General features: G+C 32.9%; 1 protein-coding gene across 2 annotated transcripts in view; it reads left to right on the plus strand.

The window, feature by feature from the left end:
• Positions 1-15,207, plus strand: part of PRKG1 (protein kinase cGMP-dependent 1) — a 1,107,428-nt gene that overhangs the window by 546,192 nt on the left and 546,029 nt on the right. The gene's annotated exons all lie outside the window — the stretch shown is intronic.

The following is a 15,207-nucleotide window of genomic DNA, read 5'->3' on the forward strand; positions in this document are numbered from 1 at the left end:
AAAAGGAAGAAAGAAAAGAAAAAGAAAAAAAGAGAGAGATTCACCAATAAGTCAACTGACAATGAAAATATAAGTACTATTATAAAGGAAAGGAAGCAAAGAGGAGTGGGTGCTTAACAAGTTGGAAAGGAAGTCAGGAAAAACTTCCTGAGTGATCTTTCAATTGAGTCTTGAAGAAATAAACTAATTGGAAAAGGGAGGGGGGAGTGTAGCAAAAAGAAATAAAAACTTGTGCAATATTGTAGATACACAAAAGAACATGTTGTGTTTGGGAAACTCAAATAGTTCAGTTTGTCTAGGGAATGAAAAAAATGATTATGGGTAAAAGCATGGGCAGGTTGGTTAAACCCTCTCTATTTCTTCCTTATTTGCAAAGTGGAGACAGATTTTGAAGGTTGCTCAGCAATGTCAGCATATAGAAAGTGCTTTGTGTTCCTTACTGTTGGAAGTGAATAGGATCCCATGTGATCTTTCTTCTGATTAAGGAAACCCTCCCGATTAACTTTTGTTCTATATATAAAATCCTAAAGCCTGACGAATTGTTTGTGGACCAAGTAGATAGATGCCTCTTGTTAATGTTTTGAAATGTTTACTAATTATGAGGTATATGTTCTGATTTTGTTACTTGCTGGAATCATTAGGACATAGAAATTGCAAGTGGAAGACAGAACAGCATAATAGTTGATAGCCAAGGCTTTCTGAAGTCAGATTTCCAAATTTCCTTTTTCTAATCTGCAAAATGGGGTAATTATAATGAATAATAGTGTTTTTCTGAAACTTGGAACATGTGGAAGCAGTTAGCAGAGAATGAAGCACCTAGAAAGACTTCTGAAATGGTAGCTAAAAGTCAAACTCTTTCTGTGGTCTTGTTTTCAATGGTAAATTACTATATGTGTTTTCTCTCAGCATAGCTCTGATGTACATTATTATATTTTATTCAACATCTCAAAATTTTTCCTGTTTCTTTTTTCCATTTAGTTAATAAATTGAATAGAAACATACTAGTAAATGTCTCTGACAGCAAAAAACTTGAAGTTTTCCAAACTGCAAGTTGCAATTTGTTAGTGTGCCACAGAATCAATTTAGTGGGAGTACAACAAGCATTCTTGTTTTTATGAAACAGAATGGAACATAAATGCAAATATAGGAGTGTAGAGGAGTTAGTAAGAATAAGTATCATTTCATTAATTTTGTTTATATGCATATTGTGTTGTTGTGTAAAACATGTTTTTGCTGTGAGTCTTGGTCAAAAAACTTGAAAGCAATTGCTCTGAAGGACAGAAGAGTAGGCATTAGAAGTTCCTTCTTAAGTGTACTAGAATCTCAGATTACTGTACTATTTGGATAAAATTTAGCAAAATTAAAAAAAATAAATAAACTTTTTATAGTTTGTTAAAAAGAGTTACCACACATGATTTTAAAGAATATATAGGTTGTTTTTAAGATACAATGAGAAAAAAAAAGGCTACCATTCAAATATTCTGTTTTTGCTTGAAACTCAGAAATAACTTGGTCTTTGAATTACATAAAAAGGATTTTGAAAAAGAGGGTGAATTTTTCCATTGCTTTTGCAAGCGTATGTGTATGTACCACAGTAAGTATAGCTTTAGGACTGTGAAAAAAACTGTGCTTTCTCCTTATGTTCTTATCATCCTTTCAAATTCTTGCCTATTTGAGGTAGCCAGGTTAATCTTTTAGTGCTCTCCTACCGAGCTGAAATATCCACTGACAGTACCAGCCTGTTAGGAACCTGGCCACAAAGCAGGAGGTGAGTGATGGGCAAGTGAGTGAAGCTTCATCTGTATTTGCTGCCACTCCCCAGCGCTAGCATCACCATCTCAGCTCCACCTCAGCTCACCAGCATTAGATTCTTATAGGAGCACAGGTCCCTGGTGCCAAAAAGGTTGGGGACTGCTGCGGTAAGACATTTTCTAATTTGAGTGCAAAATTATGCTTATACCTGAAAAGATGTTCTCTTTAATGGCTGAGTTGGGGCTGGTCGTTTTGCTAAAGTGTCTCTGATTGTCCTGTGATAGAACTCTGCCTAATGATACATTTCTCTTTGGGCTGAGAAAAATAATTGAGAACATGTTGAGTCCTTAATGACAGAAGGAGTAAATATTTTCTTTTTAAACAATAGTTTTCTTGGTCGTGTTGTAAGGGTAATGCTTAGAGCCTTAGTAATTCAAACCATTATCAGCCTCTATTAAATTCCTTCTTTTAAAGACTATCCTCAAGTAAATGAATCTAGTTTTTAAGCTCATGTAATCTTTACATTTAGTTTTTAATCACTAGATTTGAACCATTGTTGCTTAGCTATAGTCCGTAAATGATTCTGGCTAGCAGTAGACCTTTAGATTTGAGCAGAGGTTTTGAGGTTTCAACTGTTGCCAATCAGAGATATAAAAAAGAGTTGATTTAGTTCTCAGTGGCCTGAGTGAAGGTCTAGAGGCCACCACTCATATATCTAGAAAAATAATTCCCTCAAATCCTTCCAGATCTATTTTGTTGACTTTCTCTTTCTTTTCTATCTTAAGAGAAAAAATAAATTTTTAACATGATATTGCCATCCTGATAATAATAGTAGACTTACTTTTCATTTGAACAAATTCTTACCCTTCAAACAATTTAGCTGAATATTCTGAGGCAAAGAGAAATATAAATCAATCATTGCAAACTCAAAAGTACTTATCAATCAAATTAGATAAAATAATAATTCAAAAAGAACAACAACACATGACATTCTTGGTGAAGCTTTTGTTTTCTTACTTTTAACAGATCCCTGGTTACAGAAAAGTATTATGTATCATTAAAAAGTGAAGCTATAGACATAATAAATGACAACTGGACTCTTCATTACGGAGAGAGAAGAGATTGATTATTGTCTGTGGCAAAATGAGGATACGTGCCCTGCCTAACTAGCCCTCCCCACTCAGCTCCAGCAGATGGTTGTCATTTAGGAAGTAAGGCCCAGTGATTTTCAATTTTTTCAGGAGAAGCCAAATCCAGATCTTTAACAAGAAATCTCCTGGCTGAAGAATGTTGGCTTGGTTTCTTGGGGACAGGCCAAACAAAATTTATCTGTAAGCCTTTGGTTGACAATTGATGACCCTCAGCTGTAGATTTTTCAACAAGAAGAGATGACACTTTCATTGCTAATTAGATTAGTAATTGTGAAGAGCTCTGGAAACCCCTCTTTTGAGGAAGTAGCATTTGGGGTCTTGATTTAATAAAAATGTAGTTGCCAATTTGTGGTGTTTTAGAGAATGCAACAATTTCTGTGGTTGGTCACATATCAATTAGATTGGAGAAGAGAGTACATAATATTATAACTAAGTCAAAATTATATACATACTTTAGTGGGAGGAGGTAAAAGATCTGTGAAAATGATAAAGGTGACAACTAGAAAAGCTTTACAAAGGAAGTTGTAATGAATGAGACTGTGTAGTAGGATTAGGATTTCAACAAATAGGAAGGGGAAATTTGTCAAAGGGAGGAAAAGTATAAGTATATTTATAGTTATATCATAGGCTTTGATATGTCTTAAAATGGTATAATTGGGCATGATTGGAGGGTAGAGTATATGAGGAAACATAATTGGGACCAGGCCAAGAGGGAACTTGACTATCAACCTATAGGTAGGTCTGAGACTTGATATGGTTAAGGAGAGCTGTTCTCAGGTTTAAGCTAGGGGAGAGACAGAATCTGATTGATCAAATCTGTGTGTTCTTATCTGAAATCCTTAACTGAGTCACCTTAAAGTAGTTGGAATATTTCTCTGAGGGGGTAGTTAAGATACATATCCTACCTAGATGCTGGCTAAGAAGCTATGTGATTTCTAGAAACACTGACAATTATAAAGAATCAGCTTTGCATTTGTCACAATAAATTCCATCTTTATGGTTTCCAGATGAAGCTATAAAACAATGTTTAGAAGATGATCGGAATATGTGGCAATTTTACTGTTGTGCAGAACGTAGTAGCTTGTCCTGTGTTTCAGTTCTGTATAGAGAATGTAATATCTCTATTAGAAGACACTAATAGAAATGATGAAAATATAAATTAGGTGGAGTTAGGTTGAAATAGGTTGGAAAGGAAATGCAATGATGACCTTAATTATTTTCACAATAACAATGACAAAGAGGTTAAATTGTATGCCAACAATGTTAAAGCAGAATAAGAATGTAATGTACAAACATAAGCCAAAAAAAGCATCACTTTTAATGTTAAAATATTTATTCAAAATAAGGGGAAAACTTCACAATTATAAGAAAGTTGGCTAAGATTAGAAAGAAAATACAAGATAAAATTAGAATTTAGGACAGATTTCCCCTGCGCCACCCCGCGCCCCCACCCCCCCAGCCTCTTAAAATACCAGTGGTCAAAACTCACTGTGGGTAATGTGCCATAAAAGACACCTGTTGACTAGTACTTGGGTGTTGGTCAGGAAAAACCAATCGATGTGCCAAATAATAATTAGATTAAAAAAAAGTCCTAGACAGATGGCTGTTTTGGCACAATTGTGGTAAACAATGTATGAATTAATGTGAATTGCTCTAACACATTATTTCTCTCTTCCAAGAAACTCAGTGTTGAATGCATGTGACTCCTGTTCATCAATTCAATAGTAATTATAGGTCTAAATTAATCACTTGGTTGATCACTTGCCAATTGCTCAATGCAGCCTCTCTAGATACTTTAAAGAAAAAGGAAACAATTCAGCTAAACAATATTAAATAAATAGTCCAAGATCACAAAACAAAGAAAATAAAAATGATAAATCTTCAGCTTCTAATCTTTTACATAGATTAGAAGAGCAGTGAAAAATATAAATTCCTTTAAGGCTGTTAAAACAAATTTGTAGTTAATCAAAAGGATAACTTGGTTGAGTAAATAAATCAAGAGAATCTAGATGATAGCACTCAACATTTATGGAGTGTTTCATTAAGACATAAACATATGGGAAACTTCTGTTTAGTGGCTTATTTTTATCTTGTTTTTAAACTGTAAGTTCCCTAAAGTTCTTTATAGAAGGAAATGGTTTTAAATGCGTGAGTTTGCATTTTTTTTTTTTTATTAACAATCACACCCTTCCTATTGGCTTATGAGTATATTTGACAATTGATTTAGAAGAGGGAAGTCAACACTGCCTTGGGATTTTGGAGACCTTGGCTAGGCTTTGGCCTAGAGATTTTCCAGCAGCCAGAAGCAAAGCCATTGATTCATCATAATCAATTCTATAATTTAACAAGTTTAGATGATACAATATTGGTTCTTATTCATTTTATAATTAGTTATTCACTTTATGCTTTATTTATTTACAATACTCGGTAGTTGGAATTAAGAGTGCAAGAATAAGCTGACTGATGTTTAACATCTCCATGAGAAGACACTATGTTTGGTGCAAAATAGTGCTCAATAAATATTTAATTAACTAAGCATTTTAGGCCATCCCAAGAGCCGAGGATGATTTGGATATTGCATTAGGGATGATAAGCTTTGGGCCCTAGGCCAACATCTGGGAAGCCTGCACCCAGGTAAATAGGAGGGTCTTTTCATTTGATCCACCTGCCCAGCTGGAATCCAGAGATCTCTTTGCCCCATGCTTGGCTTATTTTGTTTCTCTTCATGACTTTTTACTAGTCAAATTTGCCTTATGTTTTCCTTTTAAGCTGTTTTTTATCTGTATCAAAGCCTCTGATGTGATAACGTAGCAAATGGGGTGAACAGTGTGATTTACTTGACAATTTTTCTTGAGTCCTATTCCTTTTGAGAAAAAACTTAAATACAAGACAACACCTTTTGTTAAATCCTAAGGTAGCAACAAATTAGATTGGCTTTAAGTAGTGCCTAGTTTAGTCGCTGGGTATTTTGTGATGACTCAGTATGGTGGTCCTTATTTCAGGCTTTCTTTCTGAAAACCTTCTTAATGGAAAGTGTCAGCCTGGACCCTTGGAAATATGAAATAATGAAAGAAGCTAAGTGTGGGTAGATGAGAAAGGAAAAGAAGATGAGTGATCACTGATATGCTTAGAGATGAGGATTGTAGATTTTTCACCAGTTATAGGATCATAACAATTTAGAGTTATGATCGATAATTTTTTTGGCTAGTACTAATGAACTATTTATAAAAGTTGAAACATTCACAGTAGAAATAGCATGGCCTTTCTTGGTCTCTTTTTCTGTGAAGTTTTTGAAAAACTGACAAGCAATGTTTTATTATTTTAGAGATATATACTCCATTTTGGAGCCTCTTATTTTCTTCGAATAATAATGGAAGTCTTTTCTTAAAATCTCAGACATAAGTACATAGTCCAAAAAATCCCTGCAGTGCTGAGTCTCTAAAACGAGTGAGCATGTGGTGTCTGAGCTTAATAGGGAGCAGAAAGGTGCCTTTGCAAGTGCATTAAGCAGTCACAAGGAGAGATAGATGGTTAATATTCAAATATTTGATATTTGAGTTTCATATTCATTCATCAAATGGTTACTGTGCTAAATGCTCTAGTCCAGAAACTACAAAGAAAAACAGGACATTGAGTTTGTCCCAAGCTGTCTCTGGTTTTCATGTACTTTATTTGCCTGCCATCTTCAAAAGGCATAACAGATCATCCAGCAACTCTGTCATAATGTGAGCATAAGAATTAAGAAGTGAATGATATCGGTAGAAGACCCTATCTCTGATTAGAATAGAATCTTGGAGACAAGAAGGAAGCAGGATGTAATTATTTTTCAGTTCAGTTCATTGGAAATAATGACACTGAAAGCACTATTTCCCAATTAAGAATGGAAAGAAGCAAGTCAACTAGTTAATTAAGACTAAGAAAGCTATGGTCACTCTTAATGAACCAAAGAAAAAGTACCTTAACTGTCTCATAGGGACAGACAAGGCCACGCCTCTTCAAAGAAAATTGCAAAATCTCCAAGAGAACGACTGTCTTTACATACTACGAAACTCAGAAGGCAAACTACAACTTGACCTGAAGTGGTGTCAGCTTTTTTAAGGAATTGCTTTGGAATTGTTCAGCAGTTGTTTTTTAAAAGTAATTTGTAGCATATTTTAGGATAGAAGAATTAAGGACTGAAGCTTTATATAAACCATATATGAAACACAATAGGAAATTAAAAAAAAGAAGAATGGAGTAAGACAGTACTATTTAAAAGCTAAAGTTAATTCTGAGCTTCCTGGAAGCCAATTTTAAAACGTAAAAAGTTAGTTTTTATCTTTTATTTTTCAGCTTAAGGAATAAACAAGTTACTTATGAGAAATACATTTTTATGCCACTGAATTCCAAATTAAAGTTAATATAAGGATTATTTAAATTATTAAGAATTAATTATGAAATGATATTTTCATAATAAAGGATTTGATTTATTTTATAAAGCTTATGACTCTTTGGTGATATCAGAATTAATCATTTTTCTCTTCAAGACTATGAATTACCTTTGCTTCTTACCTTATCCTAGCTCTGTGACCTTAGGTCAGTGACCTCTCTCAGCCTTAGTTTCTGGATCTGCAAAATCACTGCTAGTGCCTTCCTCAGGGAATTGTTGTAAAGATTAAATGAGGCAATGTATCGAATACAAAATCCTCGAAACATAGTAATTGCTCAATAAAGTTGAGCTGCAACAGTCATTGTTATCATCCTCAACATCAACATTGTCATTTCTGTCACAGCACTTCCAAGGCCTGCAGTGCATCTCCCAACTTTAAATAGAGGGGGAAATGGAGTCTTACTTCCATGTAGACAGTCACCCTTCTTATAATATCATTACATGTATTTGGGAATATCTAGAACCTAAATTATTAAACCAGCATCAGGCTCTGATAACATACTACATTTTATGATGTCAAGAATCTGAACCTACTAGAGGAAAGCTGATTTACTTCTTTCAGGACCTTTCTACTTTCTCTTTTCTTCTCTTACTTGCCGGAGTTTGTTCCTGCAAGGATAAAGTTAGTTGTATGGAATAGGAAAATAAAAGAAAGCATATCAGAAAATAAATATCAAGGATTGACTAGCATTAACTATATTTCTCACTTTTCCTGTTGCAGCTGTGACTTGTGTTTTTTTCTTAAATTTAAAAAGAAAAAAAAATACTTGCAGAAAAGTATCAAAATCATCTGACTGCTTTTAGGGTTTCTGGAGACTAAGTCTCTTTGATTTTTTAAGGTGACTGAGTCTTTCAAGTTTAGGAAATTGGGCTTTAGAGTGCTCTTAAATGAGTAGTTCAAATTTTCTATGTAGCTCTTAAACTTACAAAGTTCTCTGACATTGTTCTTAGCAACTCAGCAATAGATGTTTGCATCTCTTGGTCAGAATAAAAGAAATGAATGTGGAATAAAATATTGTCTCCTCTCTAAATATATGTTTCTCTTTTGTTTTTTCCACATGTTCATCCTTTTTGTTTGCTGAATTTATGCACTTGTATTACTATAATAGTGTCACATTGGCAAATGTATGCCATATGTGATTAAAGTGTAAATGAGGGATATAAATAAAGTCTCAAGTATGGTGAAAGAATCAAATAACCAGGGGAAAAAATAAACTTCCATAATATTGCTACATGGATAAATTAAAGAGTCACAAGTGACTGTGTGTGTGTGTGTGTGTGTGTGTGTGTGTGTGTGTGTGTGTGTGTGTGTGTGTGTGTGTGTGTGTGTGTGTGTGTGTGTGAATTATCTTGGTTTAGTAACCCAGAAGCAACAGGAGAGAGAAAGACATGAAACAATGAGCTGTGCTCAGCGGGTTTGCAGCAGAATGAGTCCTGCTCTTAAGAGTGTATGAGTGGAGAACACAACATTAGTTGTCCTGATCCCCCTTTCTTGAGTTCGCCAATGTCTTCCATCATGGAGGAGGCTCATAAGTGGTCCACACACACAAAAAATCAGATAAGAATTGGACCAACTCTTGGGTGATGGATCTTTCAGTTTACTGGAAAAGTAGTAGATGATGATAAAGTAATGACCTCCTCAGGAGGTGAGAATACTCCTGCTGGAGTCTGTACTTGGATATTCTCTAGATGATGAAGTATCCATATGATTTTTGAACACCAAGGCAATTCTCATCTGGTAGTCTCTTGCTATATCTAATCACTTTGTTATTTGGAGATAATGGGAATTCTCTCTTCTTAACCTCCAAATGATCTTCTAGCTGTATTAGCCTGCTCTAGTAACCTCTCACCATCTTTTGTACTCACTTCTGCTCTTTTAAGTGTAGAGAAATTGTTCTCCCACTTACTGACATGTTTTCTCCAAAGTATTTCTTTTCTTTTCCTTTGTTCCTCAAAATCCTTCTCTTCTCTTTTAAAAATTGACCTAAAAAATAAAAATTGACCTAGATTGTTCATTGAAACCAAAGCTAAAATCAACCGGGGGAAAAAAAAAAAAACTTTCTTTTTTTCCTTGAGAAAGAAGCTTAATCTTCAAACTGAGGGCAAGAGAAGGAATATCTGTATTCCAACCTTTCAGTAAATCAGTAATGAAAATAGTATTTATTGAGCAATTATTCTGTTACTTTGTTTTATATTTTATATAATATAACCTATTTAAAACTGAAAAATATTTTCAAGTTCTATATTTTTTCCCATTTTTGTAACTAAATCAAGGTACGTAGTTGTTGTAATAATATAAAAAAAAAATCAATATTTGAATCCAGAATGTCTGACTTTGAAGCCCACACTCACCACTTCTATAATGCCTTTTGCTATTCAGTAGAAAATGTAAAAATAATGCAAAAACAATTGTATTTCTGTAACCAACAATAGGAATGTTCACATCTTGCTACAGAGTAATGGTTAACATGGAAATGTAACCTCTAGTAATAATATTTGTTGATAAGGTAACAATTGAGAATGTTTATTCATTCATTCATTCATTCTTTCATTTAGTTGTCTATTTATTCCCTTCACTTTCTCTGCCCCATTAATCTCTTCCTATTCCATAATCAGCTTCCTATTCTTTGGGCAAAGACATGATAATTAATCTGTATTTCTGCTAGACATCTCAATAAGTTTTTAAGATTCATTTGATAGAACACGAGGTAGTAAAATTTTATATATAATAGTCTCTTAGGATAATTTTAAGACTTCTCTTAAAAGTTCGGATCTATCGATTATACATATTGATAATACTTTGGTTGCACTAGCTCTTAGAGAACAGGAAAAAGACCCAGGGGTCTATACTTCACCTAAGAATAATTAACAATGGGCTATATTATGACAAAGGGCTGAGTGGAACATAAAACAAAATAAATGACTATCACAATAGTACCAGCCAGAACTTACTGATTGAACATACTGAAGGTGTCTGGGAATGTTAGATTTCTATCTGACTCTGAAAGAATTAGTTACCTTTAATCCAAATTGCATTTTGAGCTCCTTGAAATCACAAGAAAAAATACTGTTCTGAAACTAAAGTAATCCATGTCTTATCTTAAATCTCTGTTTTCTAATATTGCTAGTTTTTTTTCCTTCTTTTTCAAGTCATCAGTTAATTCATTCTGATAAGAAAGCCCAGAGATTTTAGAGCTGCTGAGATATAATGATGGAAATTGTGATTTTTAAAAAAATATTATTATTAAATATTTGTGCTTGAGTTTTCAAAGAAAATTAATCAGCAAAATTATGATTAATTTTTGGATACTGTATCTTCCAGTCACAAGGGTCATACATATTTAAGCGTAGATCATCAGTGATTTTATCCAACTGTGTTTTTACCCTTAAAATGTTTTCTCTTAATGTTATTTTACTTAATAAAACCAAATTATTTTTTTCTAATTAAAAATTGATTTAATACCAAAGAGATTCAATCCTAATGATGAAATTTTAGCCATCCTAAAACCTAATGACTTTCCCCTTTCTGAATTCCACATTAATTTGTTTCGCACATATCTCTAAGAAGTTTTCATCATGTGTTTGAAATTTTTAACATTTGATAAATATTGGTAGAAAACAGTTCTTTTCGTACTTAATAAAGTTCTAATGTATTCGCAGCTTTTTTTTTAACTTGACTTTTAAAGCAAGTAATATTTATATTTGTAAAATAGCACACTTGACATAACTGGATCCAACTGACTGGTGAAGAGATAACTAATTGGCCTGGACTGTGAAGGGTCCCCTGCTGAGTGCTTCAATGAATTAAAGCTTTTTTGTGTGTTTAGGTAATTTTCTGGGCCTTTAAAGGCAATTGTTTTTTAATCTTTTAATGTCCAAAGATCTTGGTGTTGAAGTAATTCTCCAGCACTTCTAAATGCTGGAAAACAAAACAAGTCTGTTAATTATGGAGAATTCTAAACATACACAAAAATAGGAAAATAATTTAATGAAATCTCATGTTCCATCACTCAGTATCAATCAATATTAACCAATAAAAACAACTGCTATGCCATCCACATCTCCAACCTTTCCCCAACTTCTTATATTACTTTGAAATTCTAGGTATTATATCATTTCATCAAGTAAATTTTTGATATATGTTTCTAAAAGGTGAGTTCTTTTATCCCCACAATAATCATAATACTAATAACACACCTAAAAATAATTAATACTTAAAATCATCACATTTTTAGTCAAAGTTAAAGTTTTTAATTATCTCAAAATTTGTGACATAGTTTAACATGTTCCTCTGAGCCAGCCTCTGTGTTTTCTATAAGTTAGAAGTTGGACCTAGACCCTGGATCAAAATCCTGGTTTGAATTTTAATTTTTATTTTTTATTTGCGAGACTATTTCATAGCTGCATTTATTTCTTTCAGGAGGCATATAATGTCTGTCTTTTTGTGCATGTGTGTAATGTTAACAGTAGTTGATGTTCAGTGTTAAGATTGATTTATTCATTAGTAGTTCAGATGTTTTAATTCTGTCTTTATATATATAGTACATGGAATACTTCTACCAAGATAATTTATGGATTTAAATACTCTTATGTATTTTAATTTATCGTATTTCTTATTAATGCTTAAATTTTTCCAGTTTCATTCTGAGTTCTTTTAACATGGAGCTAGTCTTTAACAGCTTCCTTATTATCAGATATAATAAGATACTCTAGGCTCATCTTAGATGTTTCATGACCTAGGCGAAAATCAGCCATTTCTTCTATTTAGAGACACAGTCTGGGCCCTAGGGTTGCTCTTTGATACTAGATTAGTTACTGTTTATAAGCCTTTTCAGCACAGAGTTATAAAATGTTTTTCTTTTTTCCATACCATCTTAATTATAAATTAAAAATAAGCTTTTTTGTTTACACATAAATGTTTTGCTTCTAAGACTTGCTTGATCTGAGAGAGATTTGAGTAACTTACATTTTTCAAGGATGTTCATTGGCATCCATGCAATACCTGGTAGTTAAGATACAGTGTTTTACGCTATATTAAAACATTTTGCAATAGCATTTTATGTTTAAAAATGTATATATTTCACATTTGAACTGTGTATAAATATGCAATCCTTTGAGTTCAATTTCTTCTGAAAATCATTTCCAGAAAATAGATTTGTATGCTGTAGAATACACAGTAGCTTAATAACGATGTGAATATATTAGTGAATCAGAATCCACTGACGAATTAGTCACCAGTTTTCTAATTAGAGGGTGAAATCTTAATTTTTTGGAGTCTGATTAACTGATAATAACTATGTCATGGTGCTCTTGCAAAAACCTGTTTTGATGGGCACTGTAATATCCAAAAAAAAAAAAAAAAACAGTTAATAGGCAAAATGAAAATAAAAGAAAAATAAGTACTGATCACTTTCCCTTCAAAATTACCGGAGCACTTTCCCTTCAAAATTACCTGAGCATTTGATAAAATATGAGCATAAAGTTTCAAACACATGAATATTGAGATTGGTATTACTGGGTATTGTCCATTAGGCTTTCTATAATTAAAAGGTTGAGAAAAAAATATGTACTTAAGAAAAGCTGAATCTAGATATTTGCAACTAATAAAATAGGCAAATAAAGCAAATTATTCCATTTATTTAGAAAAATTAAAACATTCAGCAGCCTTTCATTTGACTTGACTTGTGTAATATAGGTTAAATCAATTATTAAGCCTGAAGTCTCATATATTATAATTTTCAAAATTTTCACACCTTGTGAGGGTGAGTGTGGGGGCAAGGGAATGAATATTTATTACTAGAAGCCTAGTAAAATATAATGTATTTTCAGCCACTGAAAAGAATGAGGCAGACGTGTATGTGCTGCTATGGAAATCTCCAAAGTTTAGTATAGTTCTCTGGCTAAAACATTGGTTTGGAAGCCAGAACACTAGACTTCAATCCTGGCCCTATTGACCTTGAGCAAGATATTTAATTCTTTCTATCTCAGTTTTCTTAATCTGTAAAAGAAACCTTATATTAGCATATACACCTGATGGTTGTGAGGAGTAACTTCTTTCTTCTTCCTCCTTTACCTCCTTTTCTCACTTCGTAGTTTTCATATTTTTGTCACTTTTATCATCATCATTCTTGTTTAGTGACAAATAAAATATTTATATAATTGTTTCTAAGGCAGGATGCTGTTTGTATCAATAAAAGCATGTGGATACACATCTGTATACAAAAAAAATTATGCTTATGTACATAAACATTATTATTAGATTATAAACTGTTAAAAAAAATGGTTACCTCTAAGGAGCAAATCTATTAAAAGAGAAAAAATAGTGATGTAATAATCACTTTACATAGTATACAGTCTCAGTACTACTAACATCAAGCTTTAAAGTTTATATTTGCTAAGAAATCATGTCCCCTCCCCATGAGATTCCCCTGGCTCAAATGCTGAGGGTTGTAGCCTCCATGAGCCTTGGTTTCCTCATCCATAAAATGAAGTTAACAATACCGATAGGCAGCTGATTGCAAAGCAAAAAAAATGAAGACTGCACTTGCTCTTAACACAAAAACCTACCAAATAGGGAGGACTCAATAACTACTTTTATTATTCCATTATGTTTTGATTATTATCTCATTATAGTGTTTCTTGAATGCTAGAGATTCTGTTAATAAATGTACTTAATTTAGCAAAGTTCTTAGATTAGAGATACAAAGATGATGGCAATGATAATAATAGTAGCTAATATTAATTGAGCCATTATTATGTTCCAGGCACTTTTCTAAGCTGCTTGCACATATTAAAATATTAACTCTTCGAAGCAAAACTTTATGGTAAGTACTATTATCCTCATTTTACTGATGAAGAAATGGAAGCATACAGGTGGGAAGGCGGGATGTGGAGACACTGATTAAACAGAAAACTCTTGAAGTTTGTGAAGTAGAATACAAAAATGGAGTCATGGTTAAAATGGAACAGAGGGTCAAGGGAGAGTTGTCTAAGACAGGAGAGCCTGGAACAGGTTTTTATTCTAATGGGAATGACATAACAGAAAGAGAGCCATTTAAGACACAGGGAGAAAGACGAGGTATTTTCAGGAACAAGGGAGCCAAGAGATGAGTGTTCCAGGATGTAAGATGAGAGCAAAGATATGTCTGGCTGCCACTAAAAAACAAGTGACCTTGGCTCGACCATTCACCATTTCTTGTAGATTTATAATTGCTCGCCATAGTGAAACATTACACAGTGTTTTTATCTGATGTATGTATTCCATATTTGAAAGTCCTTGTCTTATTTTCAATATTTTACTTTGTTATAAAATTATCTTTTTCTGTAATAAAAGTCATTTTCCTTTTAGGTTATATTTTAGAAAGTCACATTTTCTAGTTATGTATGTATACATATAATTTTAAATCTACCAAGATCATTTAAAAATTAATTTCTGTGTCTATTATTTATCTTTAAATAAATATTGAGTGCCTCCTCTGATAAGGCTAATTCTAAGAACTTTGGGGGATAAAAGATGAATCATGTATAAATCTAGCACTTAGAATGTTTACAGTTATGGTGATGAAATGAGACTTCACTATCTCCCACCCTTGCTCCAAGTACACATCAAAGAAAATTATAAATTTTTAATAAAACAATTATTTCAATGGACTATTATCTGTGAATTTAAGCTATAGTGCTGAATCCTATGACAATCTATATTGCCTCAACTGGTTGAAAATTATAGTCAAGTAATGAGAATTTACCTGAAGAATATATGCCTTATTTATTACAAAAATAATAATACATTAATTTTTACTTTATATTTTTTTCCATAAAATTCAGAGTACTCATTTACCTTTACAGCTTCCCTGTGACTAGAAAGAAAGCAGGAGG

The sequence above is a fragment of the Pteropus alecto genome, unplaced genomic scaffold, assembly GCF_000325575.1.
Source record: "Pteropus alecto unplaced genomic scaffold, ASM32557v1 scaffold88, whole genome shotgun sequence".
Lineage (NCBI taxonomy): Eukaryota > Metazoa > Chordata > Mammalia > Chiroptera > Pteropodidae > Pteropus > Pteropus alecto.